At 42.0% G+C, this 19,648-nt stretch overlaps 1 protein-coding gene across 1 annotated transcript in view; it reads left to right on the forward strand.

The window, feature by feature from the left end:
• Positions 1–520: 520 nt before the first annotated feature.
• The window catches only part of LOC310903666 (uncharacterized protein), a 45,401-nt gene continuing 26,273 nt past the window's right edge, over positions 521–19,648 (forward strand). Inside the window, exon 1 of the transcript XR_014587663.1 lies at positions 521–15,681. The gene's annotated coding sequence lies outside the window, so the exon portion shown is untranslated. The remainder of the gene's footprint in view (positions 15,682–19,648) is intronic.

Genomic DNA, 19,648 nt, shown 5'->3' on the forward strand with positions numbered 1-19,648 from the left:
ATGCTTTCAAGGCCTGATGTGTTCCCACAATGTGCAAAAGCCTTAAGGCTCAACAGTTCTGCTTCTTCCAACAATAAATCAGAGACATTCTTAAAATACCTTGACATGAAGAGCTGAGCCTGCTTAATTAAGAACATTGATAACTAAGTTGCTGTCAGACCGAGTGGGGCTTTAATTAAGAACACTGATAACTAAGTTGCTGTCAGACCGAGTGGGGCTTTATGCAAAGGCTCATTAAGGGTAAGATGAAGAAAAATCTTTGTCCAGAAATTTCTTGGAGTTTCCTGATGTTGTCAGTTGTGTGTTGGAGGTCATGTGTTTACTGAATGCTTTAGTGCGTGACTCCCAGCTTTTTTTCAAAAATCAAGTCTGCTTGAAACATGACACTTTTGCCATGATTTGTTGCAAGCGCACAAATCCTGTTCTGTTCTACATCTCTAATTCTGTTGAGGTCCCTGGCAGAAAATAGAATTTGTCCCTCATTATTATAATATAAAACTTGGGGGGGGGGGGGGGGGGAAGCAGCTGTGTCTATGCCATTTTGGTATATGCCATCATTTTGTCTATACCATCACAGATTATTATAATGTTTCTCATGTATGAGGATTACTCAGTGCGGAGATTCCACTTAGCCTCTATCTCTGTTTAAAGTGTTTTTTCCTGTAAAATGAACAACAAGAAAAAAAACACAACCCCACAGCCTGAAGACAGCACTTTTCCAGGTGTGCAGTTCCTTGCCCACACAAATGCCTTCTTCAAGTAAGCACCTTTCTGAGTGTGAGTAGCACAAAACAGGACTTGATCCTTCCACTGCCACAGGCGTTTTGCTGTCCTGTGTAAGCATCGAAAGATGAGCAGTTCAGTGGATGCATCTAGACGTTTAATCAAGACTTGCTTAGCTTGCAGGATGATGGCAGTAGTGTTCATTTTGCCTCGACAACTGCTGAAACCACAGCTTTATCTTCAATACCCATCTGACAGAGAAGTGATGGGAACTGCTATGAGGATGGGATCACTGAGGGCTGCTGGAAGTGACTGAGTAACGTTCTTTGAAGAAATTCACTGCCTCTTCAAATGTTTCATCTGGAAACATCCGTCCACTTTGCAGTGGATCTAAGGAAAATGTACAAGACAGTGAATTACACTGAATGGTCTGACTGAGCAATTCTAATTCATAACATTTTCCAAATAGCCCTGCAAATGCGTATGGGAATCATTTACATTTGTGTGCATAAGCAAATATAAGAGACCTTCTGACCAACTTCTGCAAAGTCATGTGTATGAATTTTGTATCTGCAGAGGTTGCACTGAGACTGTCTCAGATGTTTTTCCTGAACACAGAAGGCTAAAATGAGACTCGGTTTAACTTTTCTTCCGTCTTGTGAAACGCCTGGGTTTGCTGATTTGTTTCCTAGTTGGGAGCAGAAGTCTCTTCTCCACACTGCTTCCATTTCCTGTTCTCCTAGCATGTAATGATCTCTCGTTCTTTTTGATATGGAGACTAGAAAGAGAAGTGCTGTATTCTTATGGAGTGCTTTTTTGGTTTTGCATCAGATTTTTGTCAGATGGGGAAAAAGTCCCGTAAAACAAATAGTTGATCGTATGCAATACATTCAATGAGGAAAAGTAAGATTTAAGATTTTTAGATGAGAGCACTGAGGTAGGGGATGGTGTTATCAATCTTCTAGTAACTACCAAAACAAGGTAAACACTGCGAGAGTAGATTACTGTAAATGCTAGTAATTCTGCAGTTTTTCAGGTTGCAAATTATATTACTGCAAAGATGCTTCGGTTTACGTAAGAAACATTTGCATTGATTCAAACACGGTAGCGTTTTCCTACAAGGTTATCATGGCACACGGGGTTGTGTGGGTGAGGTGCTAGGGCCAGCACAGTATTTGGAGGTGAGCGAGCAGCAGCCAGCCGTGCGTTTTCTGCTGTTGCCCACCCTGCAGCGCAGCGACCCTTGCACCTGGTCCGTGTCCCTCTGAGTACAGAATTTGCAATGGTTTTAGTACAACTTTCTAAAGTACCTTCCTGCCATGTTTTTTTTTGTTTTTTTTTCTTTCTTTAAGTATAATTTTGCTGCACCTACCTTATTTGCTGCACATATCTTATTTGACTGTATAATGAGGTCAAGTAAATGTCAAATATATGCCATATAATCTGTAGGAAAATATTTCCCTGCGTGGGCAACTTATTTTTAGGGTTGCTGCTTCTCTGTTTAACTGTTCTGTCAGTTGCATCAAGCAGCAAGATACTTGAGCCTGGGCCTTTCTGATATTTGGTTCGCTTACAAGAAGTGAGCGATGGCTTCTTTGGAATCTCACCTAACACAAAAATGTCAATATTTATGGGCGGCTTTCAGTATGTCATGGGGTACAAAGAGCATTTCCATGCAAGGGATCGTGCTTTTCTACCATCAAGAAATCAAAAGCTTTTTTTGTTGTTTTTGTGGAGTAGCAGATACCAGCAGCACTAAAAACAATGCTAGAACAAGTAAACAAAGGTAGAGTTTGTATATTGTTTACAGGCATTCATCCAAGCCAAACCGTTTCAAGTTCAGCGTGAAAAAACAGGTTGGGATAGTTGCAGGCAGGCACAGAGATGCTATTTGAGGACAAGATGAGGTAAGGAGCACGCTCAGTCAGTTCTCTGCATCTGTCCTTCCCTCAGAGACTTTCTCAGCTCTTTGGGAACCACTGCAAAAATTCAGATTAGCCTCAGTAGGGGCTATTAAATATTAACGTGCCTGGAATAACACGAAGCAAACTTCTAATTCCCTTTGGGTCAGTTCTTGCCATGTATTCCCTGGCTAGCATCCCAGTGTCCAGTGCTAACTTGGTTTCAATAAGAATAATTAGGTAGGGAAAGCTGGGTCTCGTGATTATGTCACTGGTCTATAAGCCTAGGGCTTTATTCTTTTCTCAATCCCATAGCTGTTTTTCTGCAAGACAAGTTATTTCAGCTTCTGTGCTCTGCTTCACTGGTATAAAATGAAGCCACCGTATCCCTTACGTCTGCACTCTCTGCTGACCAAATAAATGATAAATAAAAGGAAAGCTTTCAGGAGCAGTTGTTATCCCATGAACGAATATACTCCAAAGCTTTTGGAAGCATTTATAGTAATACAGTGTTTGGATGTGGTAGAGAATTCCCCTAACTGGTGGAGTGTGCCCACGACCATACCTGTGCGTAAGTGGACAAAGTACAATGGCACGAGCCAATAGGTCTTAAAATCTTATTTGTGATCCCACAGTTCCCTGGGGCCATCCTTCGTAGGCAGTGTAAGGGCACCGTTAAGACCAGAGAGGTTGCAACTAGAAGGTGAGGAACAGCTTGCATCAGACAAACGTTTTCAAGTCTGAATGAAAAGCACTGCAACCGCGCTGCTGGTTTGGGGCGTGGAGCTCTGTGCCGACCTGCCCTACCTTTATACAAATCACTTTTTGTCTTTACTGTAACTTTTGTCAGTAGTTTTCTCGCTAATCATTATCTTTGTGAAAGATTCCCTCTTCTCTTTTATTTCCTGCTGTCCCTGGGTTCCTCTCTGGTTTGGCACAGCACCTGGGGCTGGGGTTGGTGCTCTGCAGCCACCCAGCATCGTGCGTAGCCCCGAGGTGCTGCTGAGCCCGTTTGCGTAGTTTTGGGAATCTCCCCAAGTGGAAGCTCGTTTTGTTGAGAGGGTAACTTGAAACTCGTGTCTAGGGCTATAACTTTGTTTCAGTAATTTTGCACCTTAAGCCTTTGATTAATTTAACATGCTATGGCCAGCTCCTGTCTTGTTTCTTTGCTTCAGCTGTGGGAATGACAGCAAATAAAAAATTGCTACTGCTTGCCTCCTCCTGAGGAACCTGCAAGCTTCTTTAAGCTTCTACAGCCCGACGCTCTGAGCTGTATGTAAACTAATGTTCCTGCATAACGTTATCAGGCCAGGAAATGTACTCTGAGTGGTACCATCTTTTGATTTGTACTTCCCAAATTTGAAGTCTATCCACCACTACTGATTTTTACTGGTTTTCTGAGTTAGGCTTGTTAGGAGCATGTATCACCACAGCTTTGCAGACTACTTTTGCATCTTCAAGCTTGCTACCAAAATTCTTTGCAGTAGTCTAAACTAGACAAACTCACCTCACAGCTCTTCAGGTATCTATTCCAACACCAGGGTATTTATTGGCACACAAAAGATGACTTGTGCCTGCTCATAAATCCCTTTCAACAAAGAAGCAATATTTAAAGATTTAAAATTAGAGCATTAACGATACAAAGGGAAAGTAGAACAGGTTTGTCCATGCCCCGCTGTACCTGGAACAGGATGATCTTACTGTAATGTTACGTTTATTTTATTTATCCCACTCTTAGCAGGAGCCTATGGCAAAAGCTGCTGCACTAGCATTTTCCTTCAAGGTGCATTGAGCTTACAGGAGGTGTTTATGGCGTACAACAGGATATGTGGCCCTTGCTGAAGATTTGTCAAAGATGTAATTGGACAGGGATATAATTTTTCCAGTTCATTCTAATAATGAATATTTAGGTATAATTTCCCCAGCTTAATTTTCATCAGTTTGGGCTAATACTTTGTTAAACTTCCAGATGGAGAGCAAAATACTTCTAATAACTGTAATAGTTATGGCTCAGATTGCTTCTGTGGTGGGGCACATTTGAAGAAGTCTGCTGGAAGCCCTCCCTGTTTCTTCTCGGTATTTTTTCCGATGGATGTTAGCATTCATTATTGAAAACATGCGTCTCATTTCTAATATAAATATACATAACATTTCTTTCTTGTTTGCCTTTTATTGATAAACTAGCAAAGTTTTTCCTTAAAGGGCTGATTTTGGCTGCTTTATTCACATCCAACTGGTAGCTTGTATCTGCACTGAACAGAGTCTTCTGTCACCCATAATGGGAAAGTTGGGATTTTTTTTATTTACCTGTTTAAATTCATGTGACTGTTATTAAAGTACAAAATAAATAAAGTGGTGGGATATACTAATACGTTAAATTATCAAGATTAAAACTACCAGATACTATGTGACGCACAATTTCTCATTGATGTGTCCTAAATAAGCCTGAAGGGTTCCTGAAGGGAAGTGGAAGCTCTGGATTCTTTTAAGTAACTAAAACCCGTATGTTCTGGGGGGACAAAACACGGACTGCTTGGTGTTTTTCATTGAAACCAACATAAATATTCTGAGTTCTGAAAGTATAAAAATGCATTTTTTTTCTTCTTCTTCGTCACATAGCATGCCAGCTGATGATGACGAAAGTTGGGAAAATAAACAACACTATAGTTTTCAGATCTCATATTATTTGCATGTAATCAGAGTGAAAGATAATCCTGTAGCACAGCAGGAATATCACTTTGCAAAGTCTTTACTCAGTCAAAATGTTGTTTGCGACTAGACTTTGTAAAATGAGGTCAAATAAACCCTTCTGTTGGCCGAGGTATTTTTATTTCTTGTCTAGAGTAGAGGCGAGGGAGGAAGAGAAGCAAAGGAGAACCAAGACAAGAATTTGTCAGTATATATAAATCAGTCGTAAAAATCACATGTGTATCAAACACATCTAGTCGTGGTCTTTTAGCTTGAAAATCAGGATAAAATATTGACTCACTGGGGTCAGAAAAGAGCAAAGGCAAGTCAAGCCAAATCCATTGTCAGCAATTATGTCTCCAAATATAGAATAGTTTAATTGTCTGTCCTTGTTAGGCCTGTTTTCTAGAATTTAAAAATAGCTGCAAGCTCTCTTTAATCAAAACTTGCAAAATACAATCCAGCAGTGACCTTTGTTAAGTATCCTGCTGCAGGTCTGTGTCGTCCTGGTGGTCACAGTGGGACAAATGCATGAATTTTCCCAAATGCCTTTTGGACAGTTGGGATGCCACAGTTGTTCTTGGCATATAAACGAGTGGCAGTCATGGTAGTGACAAAGCTCAAAGTTGGTCCAAAAGAATACTGTTTATCTTTTTTAATTACTGTATTCACATATATGATTTTTTTTAGTGCTTTTCCTATTTATATAGTCATTAAGAGCTTTAAATAATAATAATAATAATTGAACTGTTGTTTCTCCAACTGTTTAATAAATAATCTAATGCCTGTAGTTAGACATTACGTAATTGGGCCAAATCTTATTTGAATGTCAATCTGTATCATGCTGCTAATTTCGGTGAGAAAGACTTATTAGAATTGGTACACAAATTGGAGCTATACTGTTTAAAAGCAGCTGATGATATAGCCCAAGAGGAATAGAAATGTGATTATACATGTTTACAATGTCCTCTGAAATGAAATAAAATTATTGAGAAAACTCCTGGAGGCAGGAAAATATTACATTATCTCCACATATCGTATTGTCTTCAGAAATGACTCTAAAGCAAGAATGACTCATTTTGGAAAACAAAGAATGTAATGAAATACCCATGAAAAGACAGAGAACTGGATGGTTACAATGACAACTATAAATAGATTTCCATAAGCTTAATAGGGGATTTCAGTGAAACACCCAGGTGCTGAATAGGGCAAGTCATTAGTTATCTTGGGAGATGGGGTTGCTTGAGCTTGATTTCACGGAATAATTAAGAATTTTCAATTCAAAAGAACTGTTACAGTGCAGTCCTAGCTGTGGTTACTGTTACCCCCCTGCATCTCTCTTCTTTCTCCTATTGTCTTGCTTGTAACTTTTCCTTGTGCATTGCAGGCTGATAGTAAATGCCCACAAGTATTGTAACTTGCTGCTTGATTAAAGTAAATGAGGGTAGTGGAGGAGTGGGAAAACAATTCCTATGGAATAAACCCTGTTCCTGAACGGTCAGCAGCTCATTCGACACTGGACTGGTGCTTCTTAAAGATCAGCTGGTTGTGCAGCTCACTGTCAGTCATTTCTAACATCAAGACAATCAGAGGTATGGAATATGCTTACAGCTATATTGTTTTCCTTTGCTTGAGACAAGTCAAAATCAAGTTAAACTTTTTTCTTTTTTTTCTTGCCTCAAATGTTGTTTTATTTCAGATCTCCCTTTATTGTACAGTCATTTAGAAAGCTGTCTTCAGCATTTTTACCTCTTCACACAGTCTCAGTGGAAATACTCAATTAGTTTCTCTGATCTTACCCTGTGGCCATGTGCCAGGAGCCCTGATTTGGCAAAGTTTTTCTTCAGCCCTGGACTTTCTAACTGACATGCAGTGTGAGGGGCACTCATAAACAACCTCTAGTTAGAAAAAAGTAGAGTCCCACTCACATGATCATTAGTTACTACACAAAAAAAAAAAAAATATGGAACTCTAAAGTCAAACTTCTTTCCTCTCAGCTTGAAAAGTTCTGGTATTTCTTATTTGCTATTGTTCCATACTATTTATAACTTCTAGCTACCCAGGTGACCCTCACTGTAGTTCCCCTGCTAGCTGAGAGGAACGTCATTGTCTTCTTTCTTTCTAAAATTACTTTAGTGTGCTTGATCTTCTCTATTTCCTCTTATTATTCTTCCCCAGTTCATTGTTCCTGATATTGTTCCTAGACCGAGTTTATTGATTTCCTGTCTCTGTCCCTGTCTTTTGTTTATTAAGATGATATATGTCTCAAGATAAAGCCTATCTTTTGTAACACATATTGGATCTCTCTTTGATCTTACAAGAAAATTGCCATCCCAAATTTAAGAGCTGAATCACAAGTAGAGTAACTCTAGAAGAGCTGCATCTTAATTGTAAGCTCACGTACCTGCTCCTACCTCAAGATTTAATGCTCTTGCTGCTATGTATAAACCTCATTTTTAAATCAGAATTTGGTATCTCGTGGTTTTCTCCTCCGTGCTGCAGTTAGACTTCTCTGGACAAAGGCAGCCAATGCTTGTCCTGCAGCATTGAATGGTCCTTGGCGTTGTCCTGCAGCATTGAATGGTCCTTGACGTTGTCCTGCAGCATTGAATGGTCCTTGGCGTTGTCCTGCAGCATTGAATGGTCCTTGGCGTGAAGGCAGGGGAAGGCAGTGCACACACCACTGAAAGCCCAGATGAGTCTGGGGAGATGGGGAGGAAAGGAGATAAGGACCCAGAAGAGTGGGGAAACGTGGAAATGGAGAGGAATGCTGACTGGAGCATCCTCAAGTGACGGGGTTGACATTGCTCCCTGCTTGTTTGTTCAGGAACACCCCAGGGTGTTCCCCAGAGCATCCTGCTGGAGGCAGGGGCTGGAGCCCCTCGTGTGGTCAGTGATGGACTTCAGCGGGGCCATGGCACCTCTTCAGGATGTGATCTAACCAATCAAAACAAACGATAACTCAGCCCATGTGTCCATGTCAGTGTTGCACGGCTGGATAACGTTGACTTCAGTGGAATTTTGCTCCAGCAGAGCTTTGCTCCAGTCATGGTACTCTCTTTGGAAAGACAAACATGAATGTATACTCATATCCTGAACGCAAGTTAATCGAGTTAGATAAGGCAGGAGAAGGTAAATACAAGTAATTCTATAGAGCAGGATGCCAGCTGATCTTGTGATCTGATAGGTCACTTCTCATTATTTGTTCTGCTAAAAGGAAAACTTGTGCATTTCTTTGCAATGTTTGTGAATGGGTTCATGTATTTGTCTTTGCATTTTTCTGCCACGGTGCCGTAAATGAGATAACGAGTGATTCATGCACCCCGTTAACAACGTGAGCGCTGAGTGACGCGCCAACCGCTCCCGCTGAAGTGATGAATATAGCAGGAGGAAGATGTGTTATGTGTACAGTATGCAAAAGGATCTGCGGGGAGTCGAGGATGTTTACGCAGCCATAAAGAGAACAGGTGTGAGGGGGACTCCAAACAAAATCCAACATCCTGTTTATCAAAGGAAGTTTTTTTCATGGAACGTTGGTGTCCTTCTGCTCGTATCTCTCCGCACAAGAGAAGCGGGGATCAATAATAAAAATAGCTGCAGTATCAAGCCGCCTTCCTGGATGCTGCTCTGCATGGGAGTGGTTGAAAGGCTTTGCTCAGGCAGCGGTGTAACTGTGCGGTCGGGTCCCGGGAGGGAGGCCTGCTTTATCTCGACGCGATAGAAGAATTTCCATCTGCTTGGCTGGAGCAGAATCCCTTTGTTTCTGACAATCCTTGGCATAGCGTTGACACTAGAACTGCAATTTTCCATTGTTGTTTTGGCCCTTGGATAACTTCTTTTATGGACAAGAGCTTACTAGCTGCACATTTTCTATTTAACGAAACTGGCATTCTGCCACGTTGGCTTTCCTGCTGCGTTTTCATTAGCACGCTGTGAGGCTTTGGCTGTACATAGAAGACACGAGGCCTTGCTGAGTGGCACTGGAGGGTTATGTCCTGGCCACTGGAGAGCTCTAGAGTTAACCCTACATGAAGTACTTCTCAGTGTTTTCCAAATCAAAATTAGAGATGGAAACCTTGTTTTTTTCTTTCAGGTCAGCAAAAGTCATCCCAGACTCCCAGAGGTTGAAGAGCATTTTTTCCATTTTGTATTTAATGACAAGCAATAAATATTCTATTAAGCCCTACTGGGGCTGTCATAACACCAGCACAGAGGTTACGGTGCATCTGTGCAGCCTTGCAAATGGTTTTATTCATGATGCGCAAGGTAGAATAAAACCACATTCCCTAATTCATTCCTGCTAAACTCAGCAGGGGACAGATGCTGGCCGACTGTTACATGGGCTGCCCGGTGCAGTAGGTGATGGGGTGTGCGGGAGAAGGATCCTTGAGACAGCGGTGGCTGGGGTGGGTGAGCAGGACAGGGACGGTAGGAGGGGGGGAAGGAGCTGCAGCTGCATCCTGCTGGGGCAGTCATTTTGCAGAAAGAAAATCTGCAGTTTTAAGTTGGCTCAGCCATAGAGCGCTTAGAGATTTAAACGTTTTTTTTGTTATTAAAAAAAATTAAAAAATCACCACTGACAAAAAAATATATATATTCATACATAATTTTGCTGGTTTTAGGCACATGCTACTATTCTGTTCGTGCATGGTGAGACCAATAGCTTTATTTCCCCCGAATAATGACAATAACAAAGTACCTTCAATAACAAACCACACAACTTTATATACGTTGTGAAGTTATTCAAGTTGTGTTTGCCAAATATAACCCCGGACTGAACTTTAAAATGTCTGCTTCTAGAAGTACAAGCAAAAGCCTTTTTATAGCAGCCTCCTGACAAGGATAATTTATGTGTTTCACAGTATAGAAAATCCTGGAGGCAGCGTTATTTTTAGCTCTGTAACCTTTAAGCATATTAATCTATATACCAGTAAATTAGTTTTTAACAGGTGAATGACTTAATATAGCAAGGCAGATGAATTACAGATGTGGATAATGTCTGTCCAAACTGCTTTTTTCCTGGATTTAGATTATTCATCTGGAATGGCTAGAAGCCAGCTCTGGGAATTATTGATAAAAATGAGTTAAGAATAGATTAGAACATTTCCCTTGTGAAGTATAATGTTTCTCTGTTGACTGCATTTTCCATCTTCCATTAAGCACTACAAGCCAGATTGTTTTTAACCTGATTTTAAACTATTCATGTTCTATTTAAAATATATTACTATAAATGCTTGAGTTCCTTATTACAGAGTGAAGGATGTTCTTTTAGAAGAAATAACATTATTATAAGCAAAAAGAAAAACATTTCAGCTTTTTGCTTAGGGTTTTATTTTTATTTTTGTCTGTGCAGAAATAAAATCTCTACTCTCCTAAGGACTTGCCTTCTCTCTGAGCTGGGTAGCTAAAAGGTGTGATACACATTAATTTTAGTCAGTGGTGCAAATGCAGTTCTCTGAGTGTTCAGGCTTTTAGAACAGCTGTGGTTTTGTGTAGTTTCTTTGTTCGGTGTCTCTTTTTTCACCTTTGTTCTTATCTCTAATAAATCCAGATTCTCGAGGAGATTAAAAAGGTCTTTGACCTGTACAGAAAGTTGAAGGGATGGTGTTATACGCAGGGAAGTAATTTGAAATGTGATAGCAAAAAATAAATAAGTATCCATTCTAAGCATAAAATAAATGAGTTTCTGAAGTCTGTACAGTGATGTAATAAATGTGAAATGACTCCATCCCTGTGAAGGTCATAAGGGCTCCACTGTAACTCAGTGACATTATGAATGCTTTGTTGCATTAAAAAAAAAAAAAAGTTTAAAAAAAAAAAAAAGTTTTTAAACACTGAGATTCCCTAAATCCTGAAGGTTCTTATGCAACAGAAGCTGGACTGCTTGAGTCCTTGGTTATGCTTCTCATCTGTGATAAGGAAAGAGTGGTAAAATCAGTAATGGTGAAGACTGGAGTGTTCTGCACCAGGAGTGAAGTGAAAGGACAGAAGACACTAAATGTACAAGGGGTTAAGGATTCAGCTCTGAACTCTGACCTGTCTTCTTGTCATCATCACTTTTTTTTCCCCCGGTGTGTAATGAATAGAGTTTTCTCTTCTACATATTGCCAGTTATTGTAGTAATTTCCACAAATGTCTTTTTTCAATCCGAAAAGTTTTCTGTTCCGTACTACATTTTCATGCTATTTTTAACTGTTAGATGACTGTAAAACAAACTGCATTTCATCAGCTGTGCTGGTAATACAAGAGGAAGCATCCTCCTAAACCTCCTCTTTCCTGGCAGCCTTCATCACTTGTGATCTTTTTCCAGCTCTAATATTCTCGGCTATTGGATACTGCGGGTAACTGGATAATGTGAGTAAAGAAAGTTTTTCTTTGGACAAAGTGGAGGTTATCTGAGGTGCAGGTTGCATGTATGAAGATACTGGTTTTTAAATGTCCAGCCGCCTTATTTTCATCTCTCCTGTCATTACATCGGTCATCTCTCCTACATATTCACGGGCACCCAGCTCAACTGGAAGTGCCGTAAGAGTGTGAAGGTGTCTCTCAGTGAAACATCGTTATCTTGGCAGTCATTAGTCTTTTAGATCTTCTAGAAAAGATTTGGTAAGAAACATCACGTGGGATCTATGCGGGAAATGTAAGCTGAGTGACAAAGCAATCCAACATAGGTAATATTTATAGAAGCGATGCAATAAATTATCAGGGTTAACAAACGTATAATCACAGAAATAGAGGGAAGTTGCAAGTAGAAGATAGCTCCACCGTGGTTTTAAACTGGATCTATCACTCAGAAGATTTTTCTGTTTATTGGTGTGCTAGTTTCTGATAACTATTGTATCACTTGGCTTTTGCAGGTTTTTAAGATTAGTGTTGTTATTCCACCAAATCTCCCTTCTTCTCATCTTCCCTTATTATTCTTTAAGTTCCAGCCAACGTATATCTTGACTGCCAGGATAAAATGTTTGAGGTATTCAGCAATGCTTTCAGTGGCAGTCTAGCCAGTGGAATGGCTCAGTGTGTTTCTGTTCCTCCTTCCCTGCCCTCTCCTTCCTCAGCTCTCTGGGCTATGCAGTCCTGCCCCTCCCTGGGACCACTTCTGAGCTGTAAGTAACCTAACTTACCTTTCTAAAAATAACACAAAACCTGCCATTCCCAGCTCAGTGGGGTTTTCCTGACTGGTAGGACGATGGGCCTGGACTGGAATTTCAGGTAAATGTGGGGGAAAAAATGGTTGCTTCTGGTGTTTTGAAAGGATACTGCAGCACCTGAAGGAATCCTCTCAGTCTATCCTTTCTCCTGATCCTCCTCCCAGGAGGAGGGAAGGATCCACCCTTTCTTCAGCTGGGCAATGGCTGGAAGATAAATGGTCTGTGCAGGTAGATCTTACAGTAACATCATGGTCTAATTTGCATCTGTTTGTACTTTTCCTGCTGAAAGACTATAGGGGAACTGTTGGTTCATATGGAAATAGTTGGCCGAAATATAACAGTCCGGTGAAAAATTATGGTTTAGAGCATGTCTATCAGAATAAATGCAGCCCATAGAGCAAGCCCTGAATGGCATAATGGCAAATATTACCCCAGTTATCCTTGCCTCTGTTGTTTCCTTCCTACCCCATATGAAAAGCATTCTCTTCCTGGACTTTACATTGTGTTTCCTTGAAACATTTCAGTCTCTGCCATGCAAATTATGCAAACATCAGCATGAGCGCTTAAAGATTGTGACAGTGGCACAAAAAGTACAGGACCCAAATAGGTTTTGCTAAAAACAACCAAAAACATGGCAATGAGAGACCTGATTTCCCTGTTACGTATTTAAATTCTTTGCGGATAAATTCTGTTTACCAATCAACAAATCTGACAGTCAAAAAAAAAAAAGTATCTGGATGTTGTAAGGGAGGTTGGGATCTGTGAATACAGTGACAGTGATGAAGCAGAAAAGAGATCTAAGAGTGAATTAATTTGCTACCACGCAGCTTTGACAGCTGAAAGAGTTTATGGTCATGTTTCAGAACAAACTGACCTTCTAGCAGGGGGCAGGCACGAAGCTTTTTGCCAAAGGTGAGTGGCTGGAAAGCTTCTGAGCATTTGCGAAAAGGGCAACAGTGGAAACTGTTTTTTGTTTGGAACGCACTTGTATGCTGAAACGCAGTTATGTGCAAATGTCAGCCTCCTTCTAACCAGGTCTTTTTTCTGTGCGTCTAACCAGCCTCAGCGCTCTCCACGTTCCGTGTCGTGCATGCAGGTAGTTACAACCGCTGTAGTCTATGGATGCATTTTAACGTTTTTAGTCAGACAGTGCTTCCCTGCCGACCCTTTCATGGGTACCACTCCAAATCCTCCAGGCAGGAAGCACTGAGACATTGGTCTAGCAAAGCATGAGTAATGCCGCTTAAGACAATATAACTTCTCTTAGAGTTTTGCTGATGGCTTGAGGTCCTAAATCGTGATAGGAGCCATCCAGAAACAGCTGCTTTGAAGTAAATACATCTATTACACATTGCTACTTGTATATTTCAGATTTCAGTCAGATTTTAAGCTCATCCAGGACCTCCTGAGGTGTAAGAGGCGCAGGCATTAATGGCCTAAAATCAAGCGTCATTTGTCTGACAGGAAAGTTAATAACGTTAGTCTTTGAGGGAACTATTACAGAAAACATAAATAGCAGAACACTGTGTTCCTTTTTCAGTGTCTTGCACTAATCCTGACGCGTGAGCAATCTACCACCACAAATAACATTATCAGTTCAAAATCTCCAGCCAACCATAAATCACTCCTGGGCTAGCGAGGCTCTTGCTGTGCAGCAATGTGACCTCTGGCCAGGAAGAGGCTTTCTGCTTTGTCAGATACGGTTGCGTTTGGTCAGAAGCAACTCGAGGCAGTACAGCACAGGGCGGAAAAACTGATAGATGTGGGAAGGTGTAAATTCACACGGAATATGTATTGATGAAGCTGTCTTCCAGCTACCCAGAACAGCTGCAGAGGCCAGTAAGTGTTTACAAGTGGGCGGACAGCAGGTGCTCGGCAGCATATGGGTTATAGCCCAGAATTAGACACTGTTGATTGCAAACGGCTCGCTGCTAGCTTGCGTTGGCGAAGGTAAACCTCTCCATACAAAGGTGTAATACTTGAAAAAAATGATTATAGATAATGAAACATGTCTGGAAAGTTACCAGCACTTCCACTTAGAGATTTTTTTTTAATCCTAAAAACAATTTCAGAATAACTAGTGTAGATACCTCAATGTAATAAGAGGATATAATTCGACCCTTTTTAAATGAGCTGAATGTGGAAGAGCAAAACTCCGCATTCTTTTTATTTATAGACACCTTGGTGGCAGTGGGTGTGGTGTTGTAACTGAGTGCCTACACGCTGTCAGCATACAGCAATGTGTTTGAGCTAGAGCCCAAACCAGGAGCTTGAGGGTTTTCCCATCCTCTCCTTTGCATTTTACAAGCTTTTGTAATCCCAACTGCAAAACAGTATCAAGAGTCACAACAGGTGGATAAAGCATTAGCAAGAATATCAAGATACTGTTTGTCTCAAAAAAAAAAAAAAAAAAGTAATATTTGTTTTGAAATTATTGGCTAGGATTAAAATCTATTTTGAAGTCAATGAGAATCTACTGACCCTAATACAAGATGAACTATTCCAAGAGAGCCAGCATAAACATTCAGAGCTACTTAGCTATTAGTAGCAGGCTCAAAAACAGAGACAAAATAGCACATTAAACACACACACACATTGCTGTTTGCATACTAAGGAGCAAAAGAAGGGTGTACAGCACACCAGAGCCACAGGAGAGAGAAGGTAGCTCCTATTTTATGCCGTGACGCTGCAGCTGACAGCACAGTGCATCTAATTATGAATAGTCTAAATGTACCCGAGCCATATTGGGAAGTAAATAAGATGAGGTCTGCACAGTCAGGTGTGCCTCTGAGAGCTGAGGGCATTCACGGTGCTGTTCGTACTGTGCTGAGGGGAAGGAAGGGAAGGTTGTGCGAAGGCACCACCAGGCAGGCAGGATTTCCTCCTCGAAAATTTTACCCCGGTGAATGACACAGAGCATTGTGTGTTACACAAATAGATGCAGTGTCAGTGTGTGTTATACGTGTAAATTTGTCCCAAAAGAACATAATTATGGATGCAAAAGGGGGCATGCAAAAAAAAAAAAAAGCTTGAATTATTGTTGCTTGTAAAATTTTGCTTAGTCTTCCCTGAGTTTATATGCATCTAGACATGGTCTTTAAATCTAGAATCCATGTGCTGCTTTGATTTCTGAAGACGCTTGACATGCTTACTGTTTTCCTAGCCCAGCCATGGCAGCAGCCCACACGAACTCCCACCTCCCTGCAGATCGTTCACAGGTAGGTGACATACGAAATCCGCCTGGAACTGGTAATTTTTGGTGCCCTTCTGTGTTCTCTGGTTTCTGTACTGCTTTGCCACTGCACAGTACGTCTATAAACATAACCCACAGTCACCTTTTGTACTTTCTCATTTTCTCCCCAAACAAGAATGGTCTAGTCTGGACTTTGCAGTAATCTCTGATGTACAAGGAAATCTGTCTCCAGTGATGCAGGAAGGGAGCCGCAACCTCTGTCGGCGATCTGTTCTTGTTGGTAGGAGGTGCCAGGCCCTGCCGGTGAATGAAAGCAGGGCAGAACTTAGCACAGACCAAGGGGGCTCGGCTGCTCTTCCAGCACACGCAGAAACCTGCTGGGCCTGCGGGGTGGTGTCGGAGCCAAAACACCTGAAGCCCAGCCTGTGTTTCCCTGCAGTAAGGGCTGGCGGGTGATGGAAATGTCCTCCTGCCTGCTTGCACCCTGGCCTGCAGCACCGCTCTGTCCTCACCCTGCAGTCTCACCATGACATTTATCTGTGACCCTGTTCCTCATTTCTGCTGAGACCCCGTACAGCCCGCGGCCTGCCTCGGTACACGGGGAAGGCCCAGGTCTGCCTCCAGCCTGGTAGAAAATCAGAGAGTGACTGGCACTGGGGGTCTTTACTTGGTAGCACTTTGAGCTATCTGAGAGGCCTGTGTATTGCGCTAGCAGCTTCTCAGAAAGAATAATCAAGTCCTCTAAGTGTTTTAGGAAAATATGGCAAGAATGTTAAGTCTTCTGTTAGAAAAATCGTTGGTGTCATTCCCCAGGGAATTTATTTATAAATAATGTTGCCTTACACTAACTTTCTGTGTACCTGGTCTTAACCCCATTCTCTTTCTGGCTATTGAAATGTTTAAATAGAAAATATAAATATATTTTGTTATGCTTATTTACTTTGTCTCTTGTATTTGCAAAGATACAAGGCTGAGCGCTAAACTACAGCACTTGTACAAAAATATGCAGTGTTAGCGACTCAAATGAAATGTCTGAATTTAGGGTTTAGCTTGTATTTTATTCTTTCTTTCTATAAATTTTTCTTCCTCAAGGTCATCCACATTGAGGAGAGCTCTTGTGTGATAAAAAGTGAGGTAAACCCAACGTATCTAGGGCAGTTACACTCATCTGATCGGATCCTACAGCCAAGTAGATGGAGGTGCGAGGTGTGGCCTGCACATTTCAGACAAGGCCTTTCCCCAGGGACTGTCCCAGCGTCTGTAAATGCTCGCTGCCCGACTCCACGGGTTGTCCCTGGAAGCCAATGACGCTTGTCACAAGATAATGTGCTACTAAATAAATGGGATCGAAACTGGGGGTACCCAACTAGCAGGAATCAAGAAAAAACACCCTGAAACTGTTCAGGCTCTTTCATGCCACGTTTAGGATATCATTAAAAAGGCCCTCATGTGTGAGACAATAGCTGCACCCATTTAAGCACAAGGTGTTTCACTGAAAAGTGAGAGACTCCCATGCCAGGGAAGAAAGTACGGAGGTTGCAACACTCCCGGGGAGCTGTGATGAATTCAGCAGCCTGTTTCGTTTCTGCGCTAGTTGTGAAACCATCTCTGTTCTCAGCGAGGTGAGTTTTGCCTGCCCTTGTGGCAGCCTGCGCTTGCCAGGCTGGTGACCTGACGGGGAGCAGTGGCTGTAATGAGCGGGGCCCACGTTTGCTGTGCTGTGCTTGCACACCTCACGACGTTAAATCGAGGATGCGGCGCCTGTTTCTGGATTCACATGCGGTTCCGTGCTCCTGTGTCGCCTCCCCAGCCTGCCCACAGGTTTTCTGTGGTGTGTCGTCATTTTGGCAGTTTGGTTTGATCCTATTGGTCCGAAACACTAGATTTGTATATCAGAAGGGAACACACACCCCCTCTCTGTGGTGCTGTGTCCATAAATGGTATTTAAATTTATAAACTGAGAAAAATGGTTGCTATTTTAAGCAGCTGCTGCTGGAAGTCTGGCTCTGACCCTCCACAGCGAGGTCTAAATAATAATTTTTTGAAGTTCCACACTGTTAGGATTCTGCCATCTGCAGCAGCAGCAGAGGCTGCAAGCAGAGACAATGACATTGCACCACTTTATGTTAGTCCTAAATGTTAAATTTAATAATAATTTAAAAACTAAAAACCTTTTACATTTTAAAAAAAAAGAGGATTTACGTTGGGGGAGGATGGGGAGAGGTTGTTAGCCTTGCAGTCTCTTGGACATTTGGAAGTTGTATTTCAGTATTTGTTTTGCAACCACAGGTGTTGTAAAAAGAAAATTGAATTTGTCATGTTAAGCCACAGCTCCAGCAGCTGTGGACTCTCAGACAAGCAAAGCAGATCGCAGGAGCTAGAAGTGCTGCCTGAGGACAATGTACTTTTAATCTGTGTGCAGCTCTAAGTCAGAAAGACCTAGTCCCGCTTAAAGCAAAATCTTGAGTCTTAAACTTTCACTTTTCATTTTTCCTTGCTGAAACCTTGTCAAATAATCTCACTACAGTGTATTACTAAATACCCACTTAATTAATGTGCCATGATTGATTGCTGCCACTGCTATGGCAGCAGCTAGGAGTTGTTTCCTAACCACCCGACTTTTACTGCTCTGCTTAGGAAGCTGTGTCACGAGGTAGTGTAAGTGACACCGCGCTGACATCTGTGGCGGTGCATGATGACATTTCTGAATGAATCAAAAGGGAAGGGCAAATTTCAATATGTATATCCTGGTGTGCAGCAATGACTGATATGGAAAATATTAAGAAGCAGCATAATGAGTGGTGTAAGTGGGAGTGCTGTGTGTATGTGAGACTTTGCTTAAAAAAAAAAAAAAAGCTTCACGCTGTCTGACAGTTGTTTGAATAAATCTTAAATCTACAGAGCAAGGGCTGCACCTTCCCGGGCTCACTGATGTGAAAAGAAAAATCAAACAAGCAGAGAACATCAGATTTCTATTCTTAAATTCAGTACACTTTTTTTGTTTTCGTTCAGTGCAATGTGTGAGCAGCAAAGGGTGCAACCTCTTCGTGGTAGAGACGGGAGGATGGCGAATGGATGTGAGTCCTTGCTCCTGCTGACTCCGAGCGTGGGAACGTGCACAGACTCTGTACATAAACACTGTCCCAGCACAGGCTGGTGCACTGGGATGTGTGTGAGGCGTAATTAGCTGCCGGGTGGTTGTTAATAATGTTGTCGTGGCTCACAGCGTGAGAGGTCATCCAAGTCGACTCTGTGGGTCAGGCTCTGGGTGTGTTGCAGACAGCTCCTATGAGAACTGCACGTGTAGGTTTATCACTGTGTGCTATTGAGTATTTGAGAGCTCTGAGTCACTTCTTAGCATTTTCTCAATCGATTAAGTGGCTGGAAGTGAGGAGCAGTTTTGCCACCAAGTCCTGCCTCACCGTGGGCTCTCGCCCCAGCACATGCACAAGAGCCAACACTTGTGACTTTGGGATTTAGGGAGCCAGCACACTCTCGGCTGCAGAGATGCCAGAGCCAGCATCCTGCTGAGGGTGAGAACGTGTGGGTGAGAGGGTAGGATTGCAACACCCTAAATATAGATGGGAAGTGCCCAGCCCAAGTCTCTGTGGGACCGCATTCCAGCCTCTGACAGCAAGAAATGATTCTCAGACCTCGCTTTGGCAGCACAATGCTGCTTTTACCTCTTTCTCAGGTAACGCATCCCTAAAATAAAAGCTAGGAAAGCTTTCATGTTGATGTGTGCGTGGTTGTCTGTGCTGTTAAACAAGCTCATCCTAAGGTCTTCCAGTGTGAGTGCAGACAGAGAACTTTTAATACCTTAGATTTTTACCATCTGCAAGCAGCTGCATTTTGCCCTTCCTTAGCTGCACAATTCAGTAGCTGTCAGCACTATCTGTGTGTGTTTACAGGAGTGTGAAAGACAGATAAAACACGCTGCTCTTGAGCCCTAATTACAACCTCAGCAAAAGCTTTTCAGCTCTGCTTCAACC

The sequence above is a fragment of the Anser anser genome (assembly GCF_964211835.1).
Source record: "Anser anser genome assembly, chromosome: 8".
In the NCBI taxonomy this organism is placed as follows: Eukaryota; Metazoa; Chordata; class Aves; order Anseriformes; family Anatidae; genus Anser; species Anser anser.